This window comes from Solanum tuberosum, unplaced genomic scaffold (assembly GCF_000226075.1).
Source record: "Solanum tuberosum cultivar DM 1-3 516 R44 unplaced genomic scaffold, SolTub_3.0 scf00529, whole genome shotgun sequence".
Lineage (NCBI taxonomy): Eukaryota > Viridiplantae > Streptophyta > Magnoliopsida > Solanales > Solanaceae > Solanum > Solanum tuberosum.
This window is the reverse complement of record NW_006239452.1, coordinates 215,517-231,361: the sequence shown is the minus strand read 5'-3', so window position 1 is coordinate 231,361 and position 15,845 is coordinate 215,517. Positions and strand designations below refer to the sequence as shown.

Genomic DNA, 15,845 nt, shown 5'->3' with positions numbered 1-15,845 from the left:
CTAGCTAAATATGAACATGAAAACATAGTTACTAATGATAAACAAAACTCCAATTATATCTCATATAATTTCATATCAATAAATCATTACTTAAAACACCAAACGGATCCTAAATAAAACTCCCTCCACCTCAATTTATACATACTTTTTGAATTTCAAGATTTAAAACAAGTCTTTTGACCGTAAAACGATAAATATCACCTAAATTGAGACAGAAAAGTAGTAATTTGCTTTTGGAGCGCGAAGTAGAATGAACCAAATAAATTGAAATTGAGAGAGTTAAAGAGTACATTGTAGAAGTTTGTCCAAGGAAGAAGAAGAAGGCTCTCTCCCTCCTTACTGCGACGATGTTGAAAGTCAGTCGGCTTCTGCTCCCCAGGTTCTCTGCTTAAATCCCAGCTCCTCCCTCTTGTCACAAAAAAAATAAACGTTTTTCTCTAAACCCCCTGCTTAAACCCTAGCGTTTCTTTTAAATATGTATAACTGTCTAAGTCTCCTCATTTTCATTCTACTCTGGCTTGAATCTGTGTAACCAAGCTCATACTTGAATCTCTGTCTCTCTACTGTTGAGTTTGTATAGATGCAAAATATATACTGATTAAACAAATGAATAGATGCTAAATATAACTTAAAAAGTCGATGACCCTAAACATAGGATATACCAAGGGTGTATTTCTAATGTTTTACATGGAAAATAAGTGGGTTTCTTATTTATGTTTGAAAAATATTATCTGGAGGTGAATGTTGGGTGGGAACGGGGGTTTGGGGCGACTTGTACAAGTTGTTTTTTCCTATTTCCACTAGTGAAGTTGTTTTCATTATTTTTAAGGAATTTGTATTCATAGAGAAAATATTTTTTCCAAAACTTTTGAACAACCGAGAACACCCCACGCAAATTGAATGCTTAAATTACTATGAATCTATTTAAGACCCCATTCCCATGTTATGGAGACAGTGAAAAATAGGTCCATATTTGTAGCAATGCTTACTGTGTAAAATGCATGGTGAGGACATTACGCACACCTTTTCATCCGTTGCCCATACACCAAGAAAATCTGGGGTCTCATTTTCAATGGAGTAAATTGGATATTTCTGAATACAACTTTGGAGTTGCTGCAGTGCTGATGGACTAAAAGGCATGGGATGGAGAAAAATGAAGACCTGGAATTTTTGAAAGCAAACCTGAATTTGTAATTAGCATTAAGTACAGATGCATCTCTTTACCTATCTTTTTTTTTTGCTGTATCGTGGCTATTGCAAATGACGCTGATGCCATGCCATGATAAACTTTTTCTGTTCTTTACACATGCAGCAGTGATGCTCTCTCTGTAATATTCCTACAGTACTTCTTGATGCTGGATACTCAATAAAATACCGTTAACGATGTAGGAAAAAAAGAATTAACTGCTTAGCATGCAGAGTGTGAATAGAATTTTTTAAAGTGAAGTTGATAATTTTTTAAAAAGAACCTTCCTAATATGATGTTTTTCTCTAGACACAATAGGAATCAGTTGTTGCATAAAAAATTGCCTGGAGAGGATGTCAAAGGTTCTATCTGGCAGCATGCCATCAACACTTTTGCGGGTTTTTCTACTATTTGACAGAATGTTGTGGCTGATGGTATGAATTTTATTTTCAGATGTTCAAGAAGTCTCAGTTGTAATCTTGATGCTATAATAATCTTTTTGTCATATCTCTTAATAACAGGAAAACGGGAAGGTCGAGTGTTTGCTCCCTACTCAGTATTTAAAGGCAAAGCAGCACTTTCTGCTGAACCTAGGCTGCCCACATTTAATAGACTGGATGTATGGTCTTTATTATCTTTTTAAATAGAATTAGAAACTGGAGTTGCCTCTCTTGATGATGTTGAAATGATGCATTCACTCATCCATTCTTCTTATTACAGTCTGGAGGTGTTAAACTCAATCGCCGAGGTGTCATTATGTTGACATTCTGGCCATCTGTTGGTGAGCGCAAATATGACTGGGAAAAGAGGCAGGCAATGTGCTTATACGGTTCTCTCTTATTATTGTGTACCACCAGCATGGTAGGAAACAAGTTTAGATCTTTATTTGTCCCTGTAAAGCTCTTCGCATCACTATGCTGAGGGATTCTCGCAAGTGTTACAGCTAATTTTTTCTACATTTATGAGATAAAAGAAGAGGAAATTGTGGCAAGTAACATCCTGCCTAGCTTGCAAAGACTGGAGATGAGCAACTTATTCCTTTTCATCCTCAATAGTTCCTCCCTATCAACAGACTTCCATACTTTATAATCTGTGCTGAACAAATTCAATCTGAACTTGCACATATCGACAGATATTAAGATACAGCAGGATATTATTTTCTTCTTTAAGAAGTTTCTGTCAGCGTTTAATTCTCTTCAAGGCTGTAAAGTTTTTGTTCTTCTTTGATGGTATATGAGCAGATTCCTAAGTTTTGACAGGATTGATTGGTCATGTTTGAATGCTTAGTACTTGGTCCTAGCCTGAACCACCAACTTATAGGTCTATAATACGCTTGAGAGATGGTACTTCATAACTAGGTGAAGAAATTGCTTGTATCTTTCTTGTTAATGTTGTTTTGTTGCTTGGTTTTTCTTTAGAGATATTAGTCATCTATAAATCTGTCTATTTTTCTTTCTTAAGTGTCCATCTGGATGTTAAATAAGTATCCATCTCTATGTTTGTTTCACCACTCTCTCTTGCTCTTTCTTTTCTTGCACATGTTCACATATCCGATGTACGATTTGACTGACAGATGACTCAACATATTGCAGTTGTTTGCTTTATCAGCAACAGAGGTTGGATCATTGATAAGTATGGGGACCAGAGATTCTTCTGAATTCTTTCATGATCCTTCAATGCTGTCTAGGTTGATTTGCTGATACAGTTCGCTATCTTTTAGTGTACATGTTTACATGCACTCACACACACACTCACTTTTTAGTACAGAATCCTTGCATCCTACTCATTATCAGTTTCTCTTTATTCTCATCACTGTATAACTAAGCAGATGTTATATGTTACAGTAATGCTGGTCAAGTTAGAAAGAGTTTGTCAATTAAGCCAAATGCTGATGGCAGTGGTTATTTCATTTCATTAAGTATCAGTCTATATGTTCACCTTTTTTAAAATTTTGCTTCCAACCCATAAGATGCATCACAATTTGTTCTGTAATGATAGCTGTCCATGTTAAGGATCAATGATATGCTTATACGTAAATGTTTCCGCGATATGTTAAAACAATGATATATATGCTTCATCCTGTTTCTGTATGGCTTCTGGGTGTGTTTCTCAACTAACGTCATCGAAATGGTTGCATAGTGAATTTTGGGCCAAAATTTGGGAAATTATAAATAGCCCAAAGGAGAGAGAAAGAGGGGTTCAAAATATTTTAAAGATACTAGTCTAAACAATTTTTCTATAGAGTTTTAAAGAGAGAAACACTTTACTTTGTGAAGAACACTTTTAGTTTTGGGGTTTTTCAACTTTGCTCTTAATTTGTACAATTTGAAGTTGAATTCAAAGTGAGTGTTGCTTATAATTGCTTAATTTCATGTCACTCATGGATGCTTTCATGCAGGGTATAATTTCTTTACACTGTTTGATAAGTGCCTAAAACCCAAAGTCTAAGGGTGCAATTATGGGGTTGGGTGTTGATTTAATGTAGTGGGTATTGTGTTATGCTCTATTTTGTTGTTGTTCATCCATGGATTTGGGCTAATTAGCATGGAGTTAACTTATGGATTAAGGTTTCAAACTTAATTCCTACTTCCGATCTCTGATTGATGCTCGAAAGAGATTGATTGGAATGGGTAATTAGTTCGATACTTGCAATTTAGGTTTGATGTCTGTAATTTGCTTGATAAAGCGATTATGGATCAAATCAATTTGCCCTATTTCTATATTGGAAGAGAAAATAGTGTAAGGTATTGAGTTGTTTAGTTATGCACATAGATAAGACCGAAAGGAGATTCGATGAACTGATGCTATTAGATCGAAAAAAGATTAGTGTCATTGAAGATGACTCGGCCTATCCATGAGTGTTCATCACTATAGAGCAGCACAATTACCTCTATGTGATATCAATTTCCAATCCCCGCACCCTTAGATTACTTGTTACTTACTTAAATTTCTGAAATCTTAGTTTAATTGTGACTATTGATAACAAAAACTCTTTTTCGTAAATTTGGTGGAATCATCAACCTATGTTCTTATTGCTAAAAATGAATTGATTTACATTCTGAATTTCTTAATAGAATTTCTTGCCTTGTATCACTCTCTATGGGATTCGACCCCAACTCTCAATTGGGTATTTATATTGACGATGATCACTTACTCTTTGGATTTATTTTTTAGAGTAGTTTGAGTGTTATCAATGACCTTCGAGCTTAGTCTCACATATGATTCAAAGAGGTAGATGATTTTCATACATCTGAGCATTATATAAATATATGTTATTTTGGAAGGATTATTTAACATCGAGAGGATAAGGATTTAGAAAATTCAAGTCTCATAATTACATGCCACCATATGATTATGTTCACCCTTCTAACGGTTAACCATTTAGCCCTGAGAGACTCATATTAGTGGATCCACATAGATAAGATATGGTCCTATACTATATCAATGTATAAGGAAGCCCTCCCAACTGGGTTAACTATTGGACATCATGAGCTCACATGGTTTGTCTCGATTACAAGAATCTCCACAATTTATGCACCTTTTTATGATATGCTTTTAACTTTATTGATTAACTTTTAGTATGTTCTTTACAACTATGATTATGCAAGACTACTGAAATAGATTCATCTCTATATATGCTTTTGAAAGAAGATTATGAATGACATTTAGACATGAGCTCCTGTTGTTTTCTCTTTAGTTCTTTTACTATATATATGATTTTTAGAACCTTATTTTACTATCCTCGTTATTTTATTTTACGATTATGCTAGTGCCCCTTACTTACACAGTACATTTCACGTATCGATGCATACTTTTCTCTACGCTACATCCTTTTATGATGTAGATTCCGATGCATGTACTTAGACACGTGGCTAGTGAGGTTGCAGCAGTTCCAGCCAACAGTTGGTGAGTCCTCCTTATTCAGGGACTTCCGAGAGTAGTTGTTAGTCATATTTTAGTAGTTTCTTTGTTTATTCGGTTTGAGGTAACTGAAGGCCATGTCCCGGTAACCTTTTTTATTCAACAACTAAATTGAGTTTATTATTTAATGGTTAAATTTATTTTTCAGTCATTTTCTTGTTAAATTTATCATAGACGTCCCAACCTTTGTTTAACATATACAAAAAATAAATTACAATATAATGCAAATAAATTAGTTTTTTTAAAAAAATATTTCTTTTTTTCATTTTTTCATTCACACTTCTTTCTTTTTATTTCTCATATTTTACAATAAAGAGGTTGTTTGGACTCAACTCTTATCAATTCAGCGAATTTATGTAATTTTTTTGTATCGACGCATATTATATAAATATATAAAATTGCCTTATTACCACAAAATGAAATAAGAATAAGAAACTCACATAATAATAAGCATATAGATATTTAAGATTCAAATTCGTGTTAAATCAAAAAAGTCAAAAACAATTCATGTGTGAAAACGATCAGATATAACCCTAATTTTGCTATAAGGATTATTTATACCCCTAAATGGATTTATTTTTTTTAATTTTTTTAAAAAAAATAATAATAGTTTTACTTCTTTTAGATAAAAAAGATATATGCGGGCCACTTTTATAGCAAAGGTATATCAAATTTAAATCGTAAAGTTAAGAGGTATATCAGATCTTTTTTTCTTTATTTTATTTGGAAGTTAATTGAAGGTTATTTTCAATTGACAATAGGGCCGGATATAAAATATCGAAAACTTAATTACCTTACTGAATCAAAACTTTTGGTAATTCGGTATCCGATATGGTATTCGGGAATAAAATTTTACAATTACAATATTCAGTTTTGGGTTTGGTATGAGACATTAGTACAATTTGGTATTCGTTATTTCCAGAATACAAAATTAACATATATCAACAAATTTGTTATTTTTTTAGTACAAGTCGAAAGAAAAAAGTTAAAGACGAAACATAAACAAATCAAATACATATATTTTTTTGTTGTGTCAATTTGTTTTTCTTGATATCTTCTTACTTGTTGATCTTCTACTATATTGTCCCTCCACATAGAAAAATAGAAATAATTGGAGCAATAGTATTAACTTTATAATACAATCGACTACAACTTCAATATGGTATTTCTAAATATCATATTGAACAGACACTACAACAACAAAAAAATTTAGCGGCAATAACTATACACACTAACAAAGATGATAAAGCTTTTAGCGGCATTAGTTAATTGTCATTGGATCCAATGTAGCTATAGGTTTTAGGAACATTTACAAAGAGTGCAAATTGCCGCTAAAAATACATATATATTGCGTGAATTAAGCTATTCTCATTAGGGGTGTGCAAAAAACCGATTTAACCAATAAATCGAACAAAAAAAAACACTATTGGTTTATTGATATTGGGTTATTGGGCTAATGGTTTTGTAAAATTTTTTATTGGGTTATTGGTTCGGTTTCCGGTTTTATAATTTTTGTTAATGGTTAAACCGATAACCCAATAAGACTATACTAAATTTACTAGTCATATTGTTAATGGTTAAACAATTGTTACTTTCACACATTTTGTTAATGGTTAAACGATTGTTACTTTCACACTTTTTCCTTTGAATGTGTCTAGTGTCTAAACTTGCAAGAAAAATGATTGTTACTTTTATGATTATTACTTTTATGATTATTACTTTCATGCCAAATGCTGGAAAAATCATATGGTTTATTTGAAAATTTTCTTATCGTGTATATAATATATATGAGTAATTTCTTGTTGGTTAAACCGAAAACCGAACCGTTAAGTACCATAAACCGATTAACCAAAAACCAATAAGAAATATGTTATTGGTTTGGTTATTGGTTTGATGTTTTTACAAACCGATAAACCGAACCAATAACACCTAAAACTGAACTAGTTTCTACTGAGTTGATTTAACTGATTCTTAATAATAAATTAATTTAAATTTAAATATTTATAAAACTAGTACAAAAATATTATAAAATTATAATATTTGATAAAAATTCATATAATTTTTTTTAAAAAAATTATAATAAATATTTTGAGACAGATATACTAGGTGTATTTGAAAAGAATGAATCACTCCTAAATTAATTCTCTAATTGATTGGACCAAAAGTGCGATGATTTACTTCATAGACGAAGTCTCTAATATTTTTTTTGGGTGGGTGAGGGGGTGACACACCTAATTCTCATAAACTAATCACCGTTAGAGATCATTTTTGTAGTGCAAAGTTTAATTTACCGATTACTGAATTACCAAACAGAAATTTAAAAACTTGATATTTAACATCTAATTTTAACTACCAATTACCGAATTACCAAATTAAAAAATTAGAAACTACTAATCGAATACCGAATGTTCACCCCTAATTGACAATAGATAAACGTGAGACTAATATTATACATTGTACCTTGATTACATGCTTTTTAGGTGGCTACAAGCCTACAACAATAAAATAGTCAAGTGCTCAAATGTAGTCCGCGACATTCCAAAAATAAATAAATGAGAACAAGCTAATTATAAGGAATTAAAATCGAGGACCAAATAAATATTTGTCTATAATGATACTCCAAATCCAGTCTTTACAATTGATCAAATTTACAACTTACGAATTTTGAAGTAGGGGTAATTTGTAGATGTATAAAATTTATTAAATTACATTCATATAAAATATGATTTATGTTTATTTCGGTTAAAACATTAATTTGGTCTAAATAAATAAATAAATTTATTTTATTAAATTCAAGTTTGAAGACCATTTTATCATGAGGTTCAGACTCATGATATGTGTCAAGTGACATAACATTCCAATCAAATACAAGATCAATAAGATGATTTCACTTATTCAAATGATGTAACAATTTCAATCAAATTCAAAGAATCAGCCAAAAGTTATCAAAATGTCCAAATAATGTGTTTTGGTCAATCAAAAGAAATCTTATTACGTTGAATTTGTGATAAGTTTGACGTGAACCAATCATTACATATTTTTTGAGAAAAATATTAGAGAAAGCCACAACATGAACAACATTCAAGAAATATGCTATTGACGGTCTCCTTGTCCAAAGCAGTAGTACCAAATCCAAGACATAACCACAAGGTACAATTTTGCAACTCTGTTTGATTTAGTGTGCATCGGTCGATTCGGTCTGATTTTATGTATTTATCGGTTCGATTTATTGGTTTTCGGTTTTTAAATATGCTAACCCAATAACAAACTAATAAGATATTCTTTATCGGTTTTCGGTTTATTGGCTTTTGGTCGTTATCGATTCGGTTTTCGGTTTACCCAATAAGAAAATATCTGTAAAATATTATGACTTCTCACTTCTATAAATGCTTTGATATAGTGAAACAACAAAGATAATGAGAAATTGCATCAATAAGAGAAAATATAGTATGAAGGCTATAATTACATGTCACCGCCAAAATATAATATGGAATTTTTTATGTTAATCAAATTACGGACCTTTACAAACTTGGAAATGCTACAACCTACAATTACAAACTAAAACTAAAATCAAATAGTCCAACAAGACTAAAACTAACACTAAAATCAAATAGCTACAATTGTGAACCCTTACTTTAGTCTTTAGGTTTTGAGTAAACAGTAAAGACTAGTAAAGTTGTCTTGTGTGGAGTGGGAACAGTACTAATAATTTGATATAGTTATAGTCTAGTTATATATTAAATTATTAATATAGTTCCAATAACCCAATAGTAAAAATCGATACCGAACCAATAACCCAATAAATTTTTTTATAAACCCATTAAAAACCCAATAATCCAATAACATTTTTTCAGTTCGATTTATCGGTCGGTTCGGTTTTTACACACCCCTACTTACAATCCTTGTTTTCTTTCTTCTTTTTGTTTCATCCCATAATAAGCTTTAATTGAAATTACTGATTGACCTTGTATTGTTAATGCCTGTGTGTATTAGTTTATCTTTATATCATACTTGTTTCTATTAAAAACTAGGAAGAACTTGAATTTGAGCTTTGAAAAAGTGAGATGGTGATATATATGGTGTGTCTGCTTATACAATGTTTTTTTGAAATTTAAGGAAGAGTCTTCTCTACTTTTTGGATGAAGTTATAACTGAAAATATTCGAAGGATCGATAGTGCCATCATGTGCAATTGAAGATAAAAAAAGAGACTAACAATGTATCGAAGGATAAAGAGACATTTATGGTAAAATGTGATAAATAACTTTGTAGTTTGTAGCTTAACTTTTTTGCTAAAACTTTAAATGTACTTAAAAGAAATTAACTAGAATAAGGGGAAAATGTCGCTTAATTTTTATAGGGTATTTTCGTAATCCAATTTTCAACTATAAGGATTTCGTAGCACATGTAACCCCGTTTGACAGTGTAAAATTTGTATCAAATAAATAATATCAAACACTTGATGCAGATAAAATTTTACCTATCAATATTATGAGTTACCAAATATGAGGGGGGAATTAATCATGAAACACCATACACAAAAATATAAAGTAATATAATTATATTGATGAAAAATAAAATCTAATTCTAACCAACTCACTTTCTTGAAGCTTTCTTTAAGATTAATAGGAATTCATTCCCTGCTCGGCCACAATAATATCTCCTTGACTAAATTTTCATTACTACACTAATAAAAGTATCCAAAAAAATATTAGCAATGAGATATTATTATTTTAATAACCACCAGAAGAAAATTAACTACATAAAATAATAAACAATACTATTTGCAAATACAACTAATGGATAGACCTGAAATAAATAGCAAGAGGAGGTATATACTTTTTTTACTTATGAGATTCTTTTTTAATGGACAATAAATTAATGAAGAAAAGATCAATATGATAGATTAGATGAATGTGAACGTTTGGATTAATACTTTTTCAACTCTTCAAATTCTCATTAAACATAATAATAAGTGATTAATATGTGGTGACTTCACATGTAGTTGTTTATTTATCTTTTATTAGAAGGTGAATTTATTTGGTATAAAAATATTATAGACTTAGTTTTCGATTAGGGGTAATAATGTTGTTTAACTTTTATTGTTATTTATACATTTGATAATTCATAAGAATAGTTAGAAAGGAGTTGAAGAGGCTTTTTGTAATTTATTGTTATTTAAGTAGAGAAAATGAATAGATAGAGGTTTTTTTGTAACTCGATATGATTAGAATAGTAAATATGATTGAATTTTTTATTTAATAAATAAAATATTTAATGAAAAGAATTAAGAAAAAAATCTCAAAAAAAGAGAAAAAAAAGAAGATAAATATGAATGGAGGTCATAAAGAGGTGTCACATCACCTTTTTCTATGTTTCTCCTTTAAATTATATATAGATGTAGATATAGATATAGATTTGGGTGATTTAATTTATACTCAAGCCTTCCTACTTTTAGTATAATATGATATAATATTTAATTAATTATATATTTTACAACTTTTTTATTTAGTGTAGGCGTTATTTAATCCAAAAAATAAAAAAGATACTATAATCTGTTGTAAAACTTAAGAACAAAAGAATAATATAAAGATGAAGACAAGAAGAATATAAGACAAGAGGAACAATATAAGATAACTTTCTTTCTTTCAAGAGTGTATACAATATGAACCCTTATGCCTATATTTATAGTGTAACATAGAGGCATACAAAAGGTTAGTCATAACCATGACATTAACATGAATATAATGGAGGAGGTTATAGAAGTGAAAGGTTACAAGAATAATGGTTATAAAGTTGGAGGTTATGGAGGTTATGGTTATCTTCATAATGGAGGAAAGTAATGGAGTAACTTCTTGATGTAGTGGACATCCACGATATATTATTTTATAACACTCCCCCTTGGATGTCCATAGATAATAATCCTCGTTAAAACCTTACTAGAAAAAAACCTCGTGGGAAAAAATCCTAGTGAAGGAAAAAGAGTACACATATCTTTTAATACGCTTTGAATGTTGCCTCGTTAAAAACCTTACCAGGAAAATCCAATTGGGATAAAACTATGGTTAAAGAAAAGAGAACAACGCGTATTTTCTCCCCCTGATAAAAACTTTTCTTAATATCTCGGAGACGATGCATTCCAATCTTATATCACAACTTCTCAAATATTGATGTTGGCAATCCTTAGTGAATAAGTTTACAAGATTATCACTTGAATGGGTCTTTGAACATCTTTCGTACCATTTTGTTGAAGATCATGTGTGAACAATACTTTTGGTGAAATATGCTTTGTCCGACCTCCTTTGATTGTATCCTCCCTTCAATTGAGCTATCTATTATTTCCGTATATGGTGGTTCGAATATCCTTTCCCAAAGGAAAATCACATATTTTCTAAATATGATAGATCATGATTCCAACCATACACACTCCCGACTTACTTCATAGATCAATATTATTTCTGTATAATTTGAAGAAGTGGGTACCAATGTTTGTTTCTTTGAATGCCAAGATATTATTGTGCCTCCATATGTAAACAAATAGCTCATTTGCGATCGAGCTTTATGTAGATCAAATAAATATTCTGCATCTACATAATCAAATCATTTCTAACTCAGAGATTGATCATTTCAATTTTATACATTGCTCGTCTTTTCTTCTCAAAGAAAATCACACATCTTCTATGTGTTGAGTCACTTGCTTTGTTAGTTTCTTGACATAACTTGAATGATAATATGACAATCCCCTCACTTCAATTTATATATATATATATAGCACCAATTGCACTAATACATGGCATTTTAAATCATTTTCATGAGGTTGAAAAGATTCTTTCTCTGTGTTAAGCAATCTCAGAACCATTGGGTACTCAATGGAATTGTTTTAAGACCTTTTAAATTCTTCAAGAATTTTCATATAACCTTCATCGTCTAGTTAGACATGATAATCAGTCATTATACATATTCAAGTATTTCATCTATTGTCAGACTGAAATAAGTCTCATTACATCCACCACTGGAGAACATATCTCCATTTAATAATGTCAGGACTTCTGCGAAAACCATTTATGCCTCGAGGCACAAACAATACTGTATATCTTACGGTTATACTTTCGCACAATGATTCATTTGTACCCCCACTAACATATATTTTGATCTATGAACTATAAGTTCAAAAACATCACTTTTCTAAGTGAAACAAAATATACATGAATAGTGCATTTTATTTGGCCAATCATTTACCTATCCACATTATATGACCAATTCGAATTTAAGATCTTCGTAACCACTTATGTCATAGTGCTCTTTCAAAGTGCTTACCTCATTATCATGACCATTTTGATAATTTGCTCCTCTCCTTCCTCAAGAAGCTTTAGGTTTGGAATCAATTGGTCTATCACGCTTCTGGCGTACCATAGACTCTGTCCTTCAAGGACTATTTATTGGAGCATTTGCAGCTTAATTAAAATATTGGGTCAGCAAATACATCTGGCAAATTATTTGCAACATTTTGCAAATGAATTATCTCTTGAAATTCAAGTTCACATTTTTTTAATTAGGATCTAGATAATTCACCCCTCACATAATTTCAGCTGCTAAACATATCTCCTCCTAATGTTAGGAAATCTAACATTCACCCCAACCTCATTTGGGGATCCATCTTTGTGCGTGGTGGAGTAATAAAATCAAATATGCACACATCAAATTTTTAGATGAAAATTATTTGGTTCCTGACCCTGAACCAATTTTGATGGGAGAACCTTGTTGGCTTGATGCACACACGTTAAATAAACTCATCTCATACCAAAATTTATTTGAGGATTTGTTCTCATAATCAATGGTCTAGCTATAATTGGAGGCAAACAATTTCTGCTAAACCAACCAGTATTATCAACATAAGTTTATAGTTTGGAACTGTGCTCTTAATTTAACAATTCGAGCAAACAACCTTACAAAAACCAATTTGTAAGTTGACACAAATGCATAGGTGACCATACCATAGATGCATCTATTAAATCATAATAGTGAACGGTCCACATGGTAGGTGAATAGGCCTATATTCACCTTTCTATATGTTCCAAATAATTTCAGGGAATACAATCCCAACCTTAGTTGATACAGTTATCATTTTGTCATGAGAACAAGCAACAAAAGAGAATCTTGAAGAATCTTTTATTTCTTCAAACATATAGCCACGTGAATTCTCAACTTCTTTTGCATCACTCTGAATCGGAATGGCCAACCGGTTATGCCAACTGATATTTATTCTAGTAAACGTTTGGTTTACTTTTTGCATGTGATTCCTTCATCATGCTCATATTTTTATTCAACAAACAAGAGAAAGGCAGGTAACCTTTTATGTAAATATTCATAACCCGCTTTGATTGTAGTAATCTTAAGAAATTTAATCTTTCAATAATTTACAGTCTCAATATAATAATTTTTAATTCCTCCGAAACTTAAAAAGTTTCATTTGAGACTTACTACAATCTCAATATTATGAACAATTTCATTCCGGATAGTAACAAATCAGCTCTTTTGGAACTCTCAATTAATTTTGTGTACTACCATAAATTTTACAATACCATTTTTATGGTGACCATCTTCTTCAAGGAGAAACTTATTATTATTGTCATGATTAAAATTATTACTACTTATTTCTTGACAACAATGACAAATTTGTGTTACCACACAACAACATTTATTTTGATCATGACCACAACCTTTATAGAAAAGATTTATTTCTTTCTTTTGTCCTCCAATAGTTCATAATAAAACATAGCACAATATTTGTGTAGTACTCAAAGTATATGACCAAAATGATCATTTATGTCAAAATATTTCCTTTCACTCTCTCAAACCTCCCGTAGAGGTGAGATGTGACATTCATCCAACAATACATGAACATGTTCTGATCCATACGAACACAAGTCGCATTTTCTTCAAGAAATGGACTATAACCATTTGTACATTCTCCATAAGTTTTTATTAGAAACTCATTGTCATGCTTTGGCATTATCAAATTTATGTGACTCACCTCAACATCACTTTAAGAGGTCAAATGTACCAAATGTACTAAAACCCATATTGTTCTTCCTTTGTTCTTCCTTTTAATTGCCACAATGATGACCATTAACATTTTACCACACCCATATTCATACATTCAACCACTTGTCATTTTTCAGACATATTACGCACTGCTACCACATTCACATAAGAGAATGGAGCAAATCAATTGGGCAGATTTCATGACTTTTATCAAGAGCATATCAATTTTGCTCAGTCATCATTACATCATCATTATATTATGTTGGGACTTGAACCCAACGTCTTACCCATAAAATGCATTTTAGGTCATTATTTGTTGGGGACCCAACCCAATATTTTATTATCATGATGCATCAGGACTCTCACCCGATTACCCTCTTGGTGCGATAGGACTCGAATCCTTCGTCTTACCCTCAATCAATGACATAAATGTCAAATATAATAGGACTCACCATTGAGCCTTAAAAAAAATATTACCACTTTGTAATTAACATATACCAATAAATATAGAACAAAATTGTCACTTTGTGATTAACATGCATAATAAAATATAGAAAAAAAAAATACTACAAAAGGAACCCCAATTACCAACAAAAAAATTGTTGGTAAATTGATCAAATTGGTTGGCAAATTGAGTTACCAACCAAATGCCAACTTATATTAATCTGTTACTAAAAGGCTCGTCAGTAAATATTATCAACCGATTTTAATTTGTTGGTAAACTTACCAACCAAAAATCAGTTGGTAAACACCCAAAGATGTTGTTACAAAATTTTGAAACATGGCCCTGAAATTTCCATTGGTAAATTCACCAACTAATTTTTGGTTAGTATATTGTAAGTACCTTTACTAACGAATTGGAAAGGAGTTAGTAAATTTTGTTTCTTCATTATTCGATTTCGTTGGTAATTATAGTAACAAATGTCTGATAGTAAACTTTTCCAGATACATTGGTAATTGGTTGGCAATTTTAGTAACAGAAAATTTATCTTGGTAATTTACCAATAAATTTTAAATTTTTTTTTTTAAATTTTCCATCCGGTGTTTGGTGCCCACATTGGAGCCCGACTAAATTCAAATTCACACCGGGAAGTCACACATTGGGGAGTAAAGCGCTCCCTAACAAAGGCGACTCCGTACCCAAGGGGAATCGAACCTGAGACCTCTTGGTTAAGGATGAAGGAGTACTTACCACTCCACCACAACCCTTGTTGGTAATAAATTTTAAATACGTTAGTATGATTTTTTTTTTTTCTAATAAATTTACTAATTGATTGTTAGTTTGTTGGTAATAATATCATTCAAGGCGACTCTGTACCCAAGGGGAATCGAAGCTGAGACCTCTTGGTTAAGGATGTAAGAGTACTTACCACTCCACCACAACCCTTGTTGGTAATAAATTTTAAACACATTAGTATGATTAGTTGTTTTTCTAATAAATTTACTAATTGATTGTTAGTTTGTTGGTAATAATATCATTCAAGGCGACTCTGTACCCAAGGGGAATCGAAGCTGAGACCTCTTGGTTAAGGATGTAAGAGTACTTACCACTCCACCACAACCTATATTATTCAATAGTAAAATATTTATTAATTTATTGCATTTAAAAATCTAAGAACACGAATATAAATCCAAAAATATTAATATCAATTTTATAAATCATATTTGAATGAAACAATGCAAAATCTATGATA

At 31.1% G+C, this 15,845-nt stretch overlaps 1 pseudogene; it reads left to right on the top strand.

Annotated features, from left to right (window-relative positions):
* The first annotated feature begins 325 nt into the window (after positions 1 to 325).
* Positions 326 to 3,142, top strand: LOC102578190 (single-stranded DNA-bindig protein WHY2, mitochondrial-like; annotated as a pseudogene).
* Positions 3,143 to 15,845: the final 12,703 nt, after the last annotated feature.